This window comes from Scomber japonicus, chromosome 19 (genome assembly GCF_027409825.1).
Source record: "Scomber japonicus isolate fScoJap1 chromosome 19, fScoJap1.pri, whole genome shotgun sequence".
Lineage (NCBI taxonomy): Eukaryota > Metazoa > Chordata > Actinopteri > Scombriformes > Scombridae > Scomber > Scomber japonicus.
The window spans coordinates 33,124,587-33,139,715 of record NC_070596.1 but is presented as its reverse complement, the minus strand read 5'-3'; positions in this window follow the sequence as shown (position 1 = coordinate 33,139,715).

The following is a 15,129-nucleotide window of genomic DNA, read 5'->3' as shown; positions in this document are numbered from 1 at the left end:
TCCCACCTCACTGGCACAGCACTCACCTGGATCCACTCCCACCTCACTGGCACAGCACTCACCTGGATCCACTCCCACCTCACCAACCGTCACCAGTTCATCAGCGTTAACACCTGCACCACCGCTCCTCTGTCACAAGGTGTCCCTCGGGGATCCGTGCTTGGTCCCTCCTCTTCATCCTCTACATGCTCCCCCTCGGCAAAATCATCCATCATCACGGTCTCCAGTTTCACTGATATGCCAACGACATCCAACTATCCATCTCCACCAAAGCCATCACCAACACCACCCACTCCACCCTCAGCAACTGTCTCACTGAAATTAAAAAATGGATGCAAAGAAACTATCTCCAACTGAACAGTGACAAATCAGACATCATCATCATTGGTCCCACATCCCAAACCAGAACCACCCAAAACTCCACTCTGTCCTCCTCCCCTCACACCCGGAACCTTGGAGTCCTCTTTGACAGCCAACTCAAGTTCGACCGCCACATCACCAGGACCGCCACATTAACCACATCACCAGGACCGCCACATCACCAGGACCCCCACATTAACTACATCACCAGGATCGCCACATCACCAGGACCGCCACATTAACCACATCACCAGGACCGGCACATTAACCACATCACCAGGACCGCCACATTAACCACATCACCAGGACCGCCACATTAACCACATCACCAGGACCGCCACATTAACCACATCACCAGGACCACCACATTAACCACATCACCAGGACCACCACATTAACCACATCACCAGGACCACCACATTAACCACATCACCAGGACCGCCACATTAACCACATCACCAGGACCGCCATATTAACCACATCACCAGGACCACCACATTAACCACATCACCAGGACCGCCACATTAACCACATCACCAGGACCGCCACATTAACCACATCACCAGGACCACCACATTAACCACATCACCAGGACCACCACATTAACCACATCACCAGGACCGCCACATTAACCACATCACCAGGACCACCACATTAACCACATCACTAGGACCACCACATTAACCACATCACCAGGACCACCACATTAACCACATCACCAGGACCACCACATTAACCACATCACCAGGACCACCACATTAACCACATCACCAGGACCGCCACATCACCAGGACCCCCACATTAACTACATCACCAGGATCGCCACATCACCAGGACCGCCACATTAACCACATCACCAGGACCACCACATTAACCACATCACCAGGACCACCACATTAACCACATCACCAGGACCACCACATTAACCACATCACTAGGACCACCACATAAACCACATCACTAGGACCGCCACATAAACCACATCACCAGGACCACCACATTAACCACATCACTAGGACCACCACATTAACCACATCACCAGGACCACCACATTAACCACATCACCAGGACCACCACATTAACCACATCACCAGGACCACCACATTAACCACATCACTAGGACCGCCACAATAACCACATCACCAGGACCGCCATATTAACCACATCACCAGGACCGCCACAATAACCACATCACCAGGACCACCATATTGCCACATTAACCACATCACCAGGACCACCATATTAACCACATCACCAGGACCGCCACATTAACCACATCACCAGGACCACCACATTAACCACATCACCAGGACCGCCACATTAACCACATCACCAGGACCGCCATATTAACCACATCACCAGGACCGCCACATTAACCACATCACTAGGACCACCACATTAACCACATCACCAGGACCGCCACATTAACCACATCACCAGGACCGCCACATTAACAACATCACCCGGACCACCACATTAACCACATCACCAGGACCGCCTTCTTTCACCTCAAGAACATCGCCCGTCTCCGCCCCTCACTCACCTTCTCTGCTGCCGAAACCCTGGTTCCTGCTTTTACAGTCCTGCTCACTATTATTGGCACCCTTTCATTTTTTGCATAACCTGTATAATAGCTTCAGAAATAAAAGGAAACCAAATTTATATTATCAGGATCTTTTAGTGTGTGGTTGCACACCCTTTGGCAGTGATGACAGCCTCCAAATGTTTCTTGTAGCCATCTATAAGCGTCTTGCACTCCTCAGCTGGTATTTACTCCAGTCCCACTTCTTCCTTTACAAATTGTTCAAGCTCTTGAACGTTTGCAGGTTTCTTTTCTCCAATGGCAGATTTCAGCTCATACCAAAGATTTTCAATCAGATTGAGATCAGGACTCATTGCTGGCCATTTTAAAACTGTCAATTTTTTCCTTTTCAACCATTCCTGCGTGCTTTTGGATGTTTGCTTTGGGTCTTTGTCTTGCTGGAGGACCCATGATCTTCACCTCAAACCAAGCTTTCTCACACTGGGTAGGACATTTCACTCTAAAATGTTTGATAATTCTCTGATTTCATGATTCCTGTGATATGGTCAAGGCCTCCAGTACCAAATGCAGCAAAGCAGCCCCACAGCATTATGGATCCTCCACCAGGCTTAACTGTTGGTAGGGTGTTCCTTTCCTTGTAGGCTTCATTGCGCCGTCTGTAAACATACTGTTGGTGTGCATTGCCAAAAAGCTCTATTTTTGTTTCGTCTGTCCACTTTTTATATCTTTTCTTCAGCAATGGTGTCTTCCTTGGCCTTCGCCCATAAAGCCCTGTTTGGTTTCGTGTGCAGCGTATGGTACTTGTTGAAACCATGACCCCAGACTGTTCCAGGTTGGTCTTCAGGTCTTTGGATGTTTGACGTAGAGTTTTTTCCATCATTCACACCAACCTTCAAAGACTTCTCTCATCAATTGTTCCCCCCCCCCCCACGTCCAGGGAGGTTCTTGATCCTTCCATGCTTGGCAAACTTCTTAAAAACATTACGCACTGTTGAAACAGGGATACCAAGGTCTTTGGAGATGGCTTTATACCCTTTGGACGTCTTGTGTTTGCTAATAATCACACTTCTGATGTCCTCACACAGTTCCTTTGTCTTCACCATTGTGACAAAGGAACAGGGGATGACAGATGGCTTTTTAAAACATGGAAGTCATCATTCATTGGCTAATTCATGTCACATGGGCACAGACAGTTTACCACAGGTGAGTCATCGTGTGTTTCCATACTGGTTTACAGCAAAGGGTGCCAATACCAGTGACACAGCAAGCTTTATGTGTTTCTATTTTCTCCTCCCTTTGTTTATTGTTTTAAATTGTTGTTTATCAAACACTCGTATCAAACACGAGTTCTCTACAGACAGAACATGTTTCACTTGATTCATGTTTTTCAGAAGATATTCCACATTATGCACTTAAGCTTCACGGGTGCCAATAATAAGCAGGACTGTATAACATCCAGACTAGATTACTGCAACAGCATCTTATACGGCTCATCATCCAAACCCCCCCCCCCCCCCCCCCTCACCCGGCCCCCACCTACCTAACAGACCTGCTCCACCACTACACCCCCCCCTCACCCGGCCCCCAACTCCTCAATGAACTCCAAACATTCAGAACCCTGCTGCCCACCTGCTCACCCACTACACCCCCCCCCCCCTCACCCGGCCCCCACCTACCTAACAGACCTGCTCCACCATTACACCCCCCCCCCCCCCCCACCCCAAACACGCTGGCCAAACAAAACTGCACTGGCTCCCCATCTCACACCGTCCTCCTGCTCACCCACTACACACCCCCCCCCCCCCCCGGCCCCCACCTACCTCACAGACCCACTCCACCATTACAACCCCCCCCCCCCACCCGGCCCCCACCTACCTCACAGACCCGTTCCAACACTACCCCCCCCCCCTCACCCGGCCCCCACCTACCTCACAGACCTGCTCACACACTACACTCCCCCCCCTCACCCGGCCCCCACCTACCTCACAGACCTGCTCACCCACTACACCCCCCCCCCCCCCCCCGGGCCCCCACCTACCTCACAGACCCGCTCCACCATTACAACCTCACCCCCCCACCGGCCCCCACTCCCTCCCCCTACAATCTGCTTCAGCCTTAACGCTGGCATGCTAGCATGCTAGCATGTTTCAGTAAGCTAGTAGGCTAGTCTTAATTGGTATTATGGTACATGCATGTTTATATAAATACGTTTTGTTGTCCATACAGTACTCTGTATATTATCATATTTGTGCAGCACATTATTTTGCAAGCTTTACAGTAACTGCTTTGTCGGTTAATATAGCCAAGCGTAGTTTATTGTCTGTTATTTACAAAATTATCATTGTATGGTGATCGTGCTTGTTTTTCAGTTTCACCCTCCTGTCTGTCAATAAACTGACATTCAGTCTCCAGTGCTTGGAGGAGGAAGGTGTTTAGCTGCTTGAGTTACGTGCATGTGGGACAAAACACTATCTATCTATCTATCTATCTTATAGATACGTATTATGAAGTGATTTAATTGTTCATGTGATCATATTCATGTTGGTTTATTTTATGTGTTGTCAGTTAATAATCTGTATTTCTTGTATGAAAACTAATCTAGAAATAAAAAGGTTGATGATTAACCAGCAGGAGGCAGCAGCGTTGTTTCTCTGACTCACTGAAAACACAACAAGGCTGGAAAATATGAAACATATGAAATAATATCAGCTCCCAATGCAGGTATGATTTAATATGATATCAGCTCCCAATGCAGGTATGATTTAATATATCATCTCCCAATGCAGGTATGATTTAATATAATATCAGCTCCCAATGCAGGTATGATTTAATATAATATGATATCAGCTCCCAATGCAGGAGCAGCATGTGCGTTTCCAGTCGGACTCAGTTTCTCGTCGGTTTGGTGCTGCATCCAACCATCTGATGCTGCACCCATCCACCTGATGCACCCATCCACCTGATGCTGCACCCATCCACCTGATGCTGCACCCATCCACCTGATGCTGCACCCATCCAACTGATGCTCCACCCATCCACCTGATGGATGTTGCACCCATCCAACTGCTTCACATTCAGTTGCCGTCCCAGAGCCTGTTGGAGGACTTCACCTGTAGAGTCCAACAGAACAACATCAACCACAAACAGCAGAGAGGGGCAATTAAAGTTTATTAATAAAGTTTATTAATAAAGTTTATTTCTAGTTATTGATCGTGCTGCTCAGCCTCCACATGGAAAAATACATTTAATCAGTTTCTGATGGACTCTGTTTCCCATCATGCTTTGCAGACATCTACCTCCAGCTGCACTTTGACCCAGCGACCTTTGACCTGTCGGCCATGATGCATCCCAGCACCTACCTGAACAAGGTGCTGCTGGGAAGCTCCCAGGGTGCACTGCAGCTGTGGAACATCAAGACCAGGTTAGCATGTTAGCATGTTAGCATCAGTCATTACACCAGTGATGATTGATTATTGTTCAGTGGTTATTGATCGTGTGTCTGCAGTAAACTCTTGTTCACGTTCCCCGGCTGGTCGGCAGGAGTCACCGCTCTGCAGCAGGTCAGTAACCGATCATGTGATCAGCTGGTTTAACGTGTTGATCAGAGAATAATCCGAACCTGTTTCCCAGAGTCCTGCAGTGGACGTGGTCGGCGTCGGCACGGCAACCGGTCGCATCATCATTCACAACATCTGATTTGATCTGGAGCGCCGGCAGCTGATTGGTCAGCAGACACACACGCACAGCACGGCCGTCGCCGCAGCAACCTTCCTGCATGGAGAGCCGCTATTGGTCACTAATGGAGTCGACAACTCCATCAAGGTGAGACATCGTCCAATCAGAGGCAGCGTCTCATTAACGACTCATTCATTAAAAAGTTTATCAGAGTTCAGGAAAATAAATAAATAAATATATATTCAGTATAAATATATAAACCATCTTTCAGTGTGTATTTGTGTGTATTTAGTAAAAACGTTAAGTACTGTACGTGGTAAAATGAGCTCAGAGACACTTTCAACTGTTGTTGAAACAGACTTTTCTCCACAGCAGATATTTCAGGGTGATCAATAAGGGTTAGGGTTAGGTCACTGAGACATTTAATATTCTTGTTAGACCATTGTTGAAACCCGGGGTCTGAGGAACCTGGGGGGAAAGCAGGATTATTTATTATTGGGGTAAAGATGGATGTTATATTTGATCTTCCCTTCGCCATGCTTTTAGAGTACCATACCGTTACCGTCCTCTTCCTCTTATCCTGGTCGGGTCTCGGGGGCAGCAGCCTAAGCATGAAGCCTGACCCTAACTGACCCTAACTGACCCTGACCCACCCACTCATTCATTCATGTGGATTTAAACCATCTGCTGAAGTGAGAGTGAGGTCAGAAGGGGTTAAATTGTTTTGTGTTGCAGAGTCATGTGACTTCAGAGAAGCAGAATCAGATCAGAAGGAGTGAGGAGCGGTGAAGGTTGCTCGTCTTCATCGTCGCAACTAACAGGTAAGAACCAGAGAGACTTCCTACGAGGCTTCACACTGAGCCTCATGTGAGACGAGTGGGAAGACGCTGGGCTGCCCGGGGCACAGCCGTCCATTAGGGGGGCACAGCCGTCCATTAGGGGGGCACAGCCCATCTGGGGGGCACCACAATTGGGGAAAGGAAAAAAGTGTAACTTCACTGTAGTTAAAACTACTTGGTGTCTCAATATGAAGATAATAAGCCCACATTCATTTACCTGCATAGTAAAGTCTGTTAAATAGGAATAATAATAATGATGATGACACGTTGCTTTACTAAGACCCCCACCCACCCCCACCACCCCCCACCACCACCCCCCGCCTAATTAGACTGTAAACTGTCTGCTGCCCAGAGGAGGAAGAGAAGAGAAGAAAAGAAGAGGAGGAAAGAAGAGACAAAGAGGTAACGTTACAATAAAGATGACGTCATTATTAGTCTGTTAGGAGATGACGTCGTTAGCCATTAGCATAGCGTGGTTTGCTAATCATTAAATAGCGTTAACTGTTAATGTGATGGATGATAGTCATTTAACCGCTCCCACCTTCCCAGCGGGCACGTTTTGGTTTAAAGACGTGTAACTATGGTAACCGGTGAAAAGTCGTTTAACAGACGTGTATCCATGGTAACCGGTGAAAATTGGTTGAAAAGTGACTTATTCAACGTTCACGTATAAACCATATTTCACCGGGAATAGAAAAGTCCCAGTTTATTTAGTGTGCAGACGATATAGTTTCATATTTCTATTTTATTCAACATTAAATGTGAAATTACATTTTGTTTAGACATCATTTCAGCTCCTCTCATTTATAGAAAACACGTCAGAATAATCAATATAATCTCTGTAGAGACACAACTGAGCTAATTATCACCCGACATCAAACTAATGTGTTTGTGACTCGTTGATGTAACTCAGACCTCGTATCAAACTGTTTGTTTTTACAGTCAAGCAATCAGCAAAAACTTGTCGAACTAGTTCCAGCATGCAGGAAGACATACTGGTGCGGGTTCACTGATAGACTTTTCTGATCATGTGATTTCGGAGAAGTAGAACTCTGAGAAAAGAAGTGAATCTAAATCAGTTCTGAGAACAGATGGTATGAACAGTGAAGACTGATCGTGTTCATCTTCTTCAACAAACAGGTAAGAAGCAAATCACTGAGACGTCCTGACTTCTGCTCCTCACAGGAAGCTGCAGTGTTTACTTTAAAACACTTCTGGTTCCTCATTTTGGTTCCATGTTAACAGATGAGAGCGTTTCATACGAGGCTGCTGCTTCACACACAGTCTCAGAGCCTCACATAAAACAGACAGTGAAGCTGATCAAGTAGTTCTCTTTAAATTGAATGAAGGACTACGGTTTAGACCTGCTCTGTGTGAAAGAGCTTTGAGATGACTTTGGTTGTGATTTGGTGCTTTATAAATAAAGATTGATTGAGTTGTGGTCTACCTCAGGGACATATTGTGCAATATCTATTAGAAAAGTGTCACAATCCTTTCTCCTTTCTTTACAGCTGTAAAGTTATAGAGTTATAGATCTGAAAGATTTGTGAGGATATTCTTTTTTCTATGATTTCCATATTATCAACCAAAAGAGATCTGAAGCTTTTTCTTTCTTGTTGTCTTTTTTCTAGCTCTGGGTGCTCTGATCATCATGTTCACTTCAACTGTTTATAATGTCTCAGTCTTTTTTAATAAACACGCGCTCAGTCTGGACTAAACTACTGCACACGCTCAGTCTGGACCAAACTACTGCACGCGCTCAGTCTGGACTAAACTACTGCACGCGCTCAGTCTGGACCAAACTTCCTGAAAATGGCGACGAGTGCAGAAAGGAGAAGATTCAGTAGAGAACTGCCACCAGATTTGTCTGAATTAATGAACAAACTTATTAAACATGCTGTTTCTTTCATAACAGAGTTTGACAAGAAGGAACAAGAGATAAAAGAGATTGAAGGAGAGTTTAAGAAGAACGCTGATGAAGTAAAAGAGATGCAGATGGGAAGAGATCGAGTGAGAACAGTTGGAGCTGTTACTGCAGGAATCGGACTCGTGGGCATTCTAGCAGCTCCGTTCACTGCAGGGTTGAGTTTACTAGTAGCAGGAGGAGCAGCAGTAGCAGGAGGAGCAGCAGTAGCAGGAGCAGCAGCAGTAGCAGGAGGAGCAGCAGTAGCAGGAGCAGCAGTAGCAGGAGGAGCAGCAGCAGCAGGAGGAGCAGCAGTAGTACAAGCAGCAGCAGCAGCAGGAGGAGCAGCAGTAGTACAAGCAGCAGCAGCAGCAGGAGGAGCAGTAGTAGCACGAGCAGCAGTAGCACGAGCAGCAGTAGCAGGAGGAGCAGCAGTAGCAGGAGGAGCAGCAGTAGCAGGAGGAGCAGCAGTAGCAGGAGCAGCAGCAGTAGCAACTGTAGTCGCTGTGAACGTAACAAAAACACTGATACAGAATGGAAGTGCAAAGAAAGTCGAAGAACTGGGAACAAAATTCATGAAGATCGCTGAACCGCTGAAGAAAGAGCTGGAAGAAATAAAGACGACATGTGAAGAGTTGGAACAAAAATCAACTGAAGCTCAGAGTGAAGGCCTTCTGTCAGATGTGGAAGAGTTTCAGGAGATCCTCAGAAGAGTGTCTGACCTGAGAGAGAGGAGTGAAGAGACTCTGGAAATCATTACAGACGTGATGAATTTCATGAGTAATCTGTTGCTGATCCTTGTGAGTATCTTCAGAGTCACTGCGTCTCCTGAAGAAGATAAACAGGTCATAGACAGCATCCTCCAAGCAGCTGATCAGTGTAAGAAAGTCATTGATCAGTCTGAGGTGATGAAGAATGAACTCAAAAAGTTTACAGAGAAGACATAAACACCAACATCTATCTATCTATCTATCTATCTATCCATCTATCTATCTATCTATCTATCTATCCATCTATCTATCTATCTATCCATCTATCTATCCATCTATCGTTGTATTTTAAGTGATTTTATACGTTTCATATATTCCATTGTAACTTGTTTTAATCTAATGTTTTATTATGAAGTGATTTAATTGTTCATGTGATCATATTCATGTTGGTTTATTTTATGTGTTGTCAGTTAATAATCTGTATTTCTTGTATGAAAACTAATCTAGAAATAAAAAGGTTGATGATTAACCAGCAGGAGGCAGCAGCGTTGTTTCTCTGACTCACTGAAAACACAACAAGGCTGGAAAATATGAAACATATGAAATAATATCAGCTCCCAATGCAGGTATGATTTAATATGATATCAGCTCCCAATGCAGGTATGATTTAATATGATATCAGCTCCCAATGCAAGTATGATTTAATATGATATCAGCTCCCAAAGCAGGTATGATTTAATATGATATCAGCTCCCAATGCAGGTATGATTTAATATGTTATCAGCTCCCAATGCAGGTATGATTTAATATAATATCAGCTCCCAATGCAGGTATGATTTAATATGATATCAGCTCCCAATGCAGGTATGATTTAATATGATATCAGCTCCCAATGCAGGTATGATTTAATATGATATCAGCTCCCAATGCAGGTATGATTTAATATAATATCAGCTCCCAATGCAGGTATGATTTAATATGATATCAGCTCCCAATGCAGGTATGATTTAATATGATATCAGCTCCCAATGCAGGTATGATTTAATATAATATCAGCTCCCAATGCAGGTATGATTTAATATATCAGCTCCCAATGCAGGTATGATTTAATATATCAGCTCCCAATGCAGGTATGATTTAATATGATATCAGCTCCCAATGCAGGTATGATTTAATATGATATCAGCTCCAATGCAGGTATGATTTAATATATCAGCTCCCAATGCAGGTATGATTTAATATGATATCAGCTCCCAATGCAGGAGCAGCACGTGCGTTTCCAGTCGGACTCAGTTTCTCGTCGGTTTGGTGCTGCACCCATAAACCTGATGCTGCACCCATCCACCTGATGCTGCACCCATAAACCTGATGCTTCACCCATCCACCTAATGCTGTACCCATCCAACTGATGCTGCACCCATCCAACCGCTTCACATTCAGCTGTAAACCGTCCCAGAGCCTGTTGGAGGACTTCACCTGTAGAGTCCAACAGAACAACATCAACCACAAAAAGCAGAGAGGGGCAGTTAAACTTTATTAATAAACTTTATTAATAAACTTTATTAATAAACTTTATTAATAAACTTTATAAACTTTATTAATAAACTTTATTAATAAACTTTATTAATAAAGTTTATAAAGTTTATTAATAAACTTTATAAAGTTTATTAATAAACTTTATAAAGTTTATTAATAAAATGTATTAATAAACTTTATTAATAGTTATTGATCGTGCTGCTCCCCCTCCGGAGCTTTGTGCACCTTGTGGCCCTCTTCATCAGATACAGTTGCGATGGTGTTAGGTTCTGCACGCTTCTTAACATAGTATGCCAGACATTTACCTGCTTTATCTCCATGCTCATAAAACCTCTGTCTAGTATACTTCATTTTCTTCTCTGCCAGTAAGAAGGCAGTTCAGCGCTGATCTGAGTGTAGTGATTTCTTGCCACAATGGTGGTGACGGAGAGGCAATATATGCTTTTTCTTTATCCATCAGTTCACTCTCTAAAGATTTTTGTTTCTCCAGTCTTTGGCACTTCTTTGTTGCAGAGTATGAAATAATTAACCCTCTCACATAAGCTTTGCATGTTTCCCATAAAACAGAGGCATTACTGGCTGATGAGATGTTGATTTCCAGAAATGCTTTAAGTTCAGTAGAAAAGTTAGAAGAAGTAAATTCCTCATCTTTAAGAATAATGGTATTAAGTCTCCAGTGATGAGACTGAGGATGTTTTAAGATTAAGGTCCATAATTACTCTAGAGTGATCTGAGATAATTATACTGGTTATGTCACATGACAAAACTGAACACAAGTCAGTTTTTTGCAGATAAAAGTAATCAATTCTGGTTTGGCATTTATGTGGAGCCGAGAAACATGTATATTGTTTATCAGAGGGGTGAGTACACCTCCAAGCATCAATAAGGCCAAGCTCCTCACATAGAGCATGGAGCGTGTTGGCCTGAGGGGAGGGGGGTGCCGTACCATGTGGAAAGTTGTAATAAGTGGATTTAATATTAAGTTAAAATCACCACCAACAGTAACAGTGGAGTTAGAAAGGAGTGGAGCCAAGTCCAGAAACATTTTGGTAAGGAAGGTGGTTGGGTTCCCTTAATTATCACATAGTGACCCTTCAGATCTTTAACACAGTCAGATATCAGAAAAGATAGTTTTTCCCTAATCAACACTAGCACTGGGGTGTGTTAGGGTCAGGGGGTCTGGTTCAGGGGGGTGTTGAGGGTCTGTCTTGTCCCTCTCACTGATTGGCTGCTTCACCTTCAGGTTTATCTTCATCCTTTAAACACACGACGATCATCTGGTTTGTAACTTTCTCTCAGATGTTGAGACACGTGTGACCCTGACTGACCCTAACTGACCCTAACTGACCTTAACTGACCCTAACTGACCTTAACTGACCCTAACTGACCCTAACTGACCCTAACTGACCCTAACTGACCCTGACTGACCCTAACTGACCCTAACCCACTCTAACCCTCTCATTCATTCATTCATGTGGATTCAAACCATCTGCAGAAGTGAGTCTGAGGTCAGTAAGGGTTAAATGTTTTCTGTTGCAGTGTGAAGCTTGTCTGCAGCCTCACAAACAGGAAACCTTCTCTGTTCAACAGGAAACCCTAACCACCTTCAACGTTTTCTCTGGTCATGTGATGTCAGAGAAGCAGAACTCTGCAAAGTGAAACTGAATCAGATCAGATGGAACAGTGAAGACTGATCGTGTTCATCTTCTTCAACAAACAGGTAAGAAGCAGATCACTGATCATATTTATTGAAATAACATGTTCCATGTTAACAGATGAGAGCGTTTCATACGAGGCTGCTGCTTCACACACAGTCTCACATAAAACAGATCAGAACATGTGAGCAGAGCGGGAAGACGCTGCAATACGCTCACATCAACCAAACTACACACTCACACACACACACACATACGTGTTTTTACTACCTGGTGGGGACCCTGACTGGGGTCCTTTCTAAAGGGTCTATAGATGTAATTTCAACTCCTAAATTCATCATAATTCAGTTTGAACAAAAAAATACTTGAAATATCAAAAACTCACATAAGCTGATTTAATATTAAGTTAAAATCACCACCAACAGTAACGGTGGAGTTAGAAAGGAGTGGAGCTAAGTCCAGAACATTTTGGTAAGGAAGGTGGTTTGGGTTCCCTTAATTATCACATAGCTGTGGTGTAGGTGGTTTAAAGGAGGAGGAGGCAGACGTGCTGTTCAGTAACTTTTACTCAGCCATATTCACAGGTTACATGTGCGTCTCTCAGCATGCTTCCTGAACACACTTCTTCTTCTACGTACACACTCAGTTCACTCTCTCACTGTTATAGCGCCCTCACTGGCCATATAGTGTAGTGTTTCAATTACCTGTCTGTGTCTGTAAACACAACAATAGCAACCCTTCAGATCTTTAACACAGTCAGATATCAGAAAAGATAGGTTTTTCCCTAATCAACACTAGCACTGGGGGTCTGGTTCAGGGGGTGTTGAGGGTCTGGGGGTCTGGTTCAGGGGGGTGTTGAGGGTCTGGGGGTCTGGTTCAGGGGGGTGTTGAGGGTCTGTCTTGTCCCTCTCACTGATTGGCTGCTTCACCTTCAGGTTTATCTTCATCCTTTAAACACACGACGATCATCTGGTTTGTAACTTTCTCTCAGATGTTGAGACACGTGTGACCCTGACTGACCCTGACTGACCCTGACTGACCCTGACTGACCCTAACTGACCCTGACTGACCCTAACTGACCCTGACTGACCCTAACTGACCCTAACCCACTCTAACCCTCTCATTCATTCATTCATGTGGATTCAAACCATCTGCAGAAGTGAGTCTGAGGTCAGTAAGGGTTAAATGTTTTCTGTTGCAGTGTGAAGCTTGTCTGCAGCCTCACAAACAGGAAACCTTCTCTGTTCAACAGGAAACCCTCCCACCTTCAACGTTTTCTCTGGTCATGTGATTTCAGAGAAGCAGAACTCTGCAAAGTGAAACTGAATCAGATCAGATGGAACAGTGAAGACTGATCGTGTTCATCTCCTTCAACAAACAGGTAAGAAGCAGATCACTGATCATATTTATTGAAATAACATGTTCCATGTTAACAGATGAGAGCGTTTCATACGAGGCTGCTGCTTCACACACAGTCTCACATAAAACAGATCAGAACATGTGAGCAGAGCGGGAAGACGCTGCGATACGCTCACAACAACCAAACTACACACTCACACACACACACACATACGTGTTTTTACTACCTGGTGGGGACCCTGACTGGGGTCCTTTCTAAAGGGTCTATAGATGTAATTTCAACTCCTAAATTAATCATAATTCAGTTTGAACAAAAAAATACTTGAAATATCAAAAACTCACATAAACATGAAACCTGAATGTTGCCCCCCCCTCTTGTTTGGACCCGTAATGCTAACGTCTATTAGCATACAGTTGACATCACTGTTAGCCAGTGTTGGATTGAAACCCAGGGGGCTAATCGCTAAGCTAATATGCTAATACAAAGCTAACATGCTAATACACACACTTACACACTTTGTCAGGAAAAGGTCCCCACACTGCAGTACCGTGTGTGACCTCTGGGGTTCACACACAGTCAGGAAAACCAACCTTGTGGGGACCGGGCCTATCAGGAGGCTGTTTGCTATTGATTCCAATGCTCGTTACCATGGAAACCAGGAGTCGGTCCCCACAGGGTTGGTAATATGTCAGGTTGTGGTCCCCACCAGGATAGAAAAACACACACACACACACATATACACACATACACACACACACACACACACACACACACACACACATGTATATATGTGTGTGTGCCAGATTAGATTTGAAACTAATTTTAATCAACAGCTACGATAACATGATCATAATAATTATAGTTGGTTGTGATTTTAATTTGGTCCAAGATGAATGTTTTGATAAATATGCTTCTAGATGCGTCTCATGGTTCATATATCTGCTGCTCCACTAACCCATCATACTCTTATTTATTTGCATATTACATCTAAAAACAGAAAAACTCAAATAAATATTGGACATTTAATGATAAAAAACAATTATTACTGCCCAAATATTAAATCACAACTCTGAAGATCAACTGTTAAAAATGGGAGTTCATTAAATACAGAATTCACAAATATAATATAAATATAAATATTAAAAAAGACTGAGACATTATAAACAGTTGAAGTGAAGATGATGATCAGAGCACCCAGAGCTAGAAAAAAGACGACAAGAAAGGAAAAGCTTCAGCTCTCTTTTGGTTGATAATATCCTCAGATAAAAGAGAAACACAGAACAGGAACAATCGAACTGTTAACAGCTTTAAAAGTCAGATGTTACCAAATGAGAAGTTCATGCTAGTAAAACTTATAGAGGACCGTTTTGTAACAGATGTGTTTTGATATTGATGGAGTGACTCTTCATTCATGGCTCCTACAAGATAAATATAACACTGGTTGATTTCATTAAAGTAAATAACAGGAAGGAGTACTTTTATTGTGTAACTTCCTGTCAGATGGAGCAGCTGATCGAAGTGATCACATCTAAAACAACGTGTGTCATA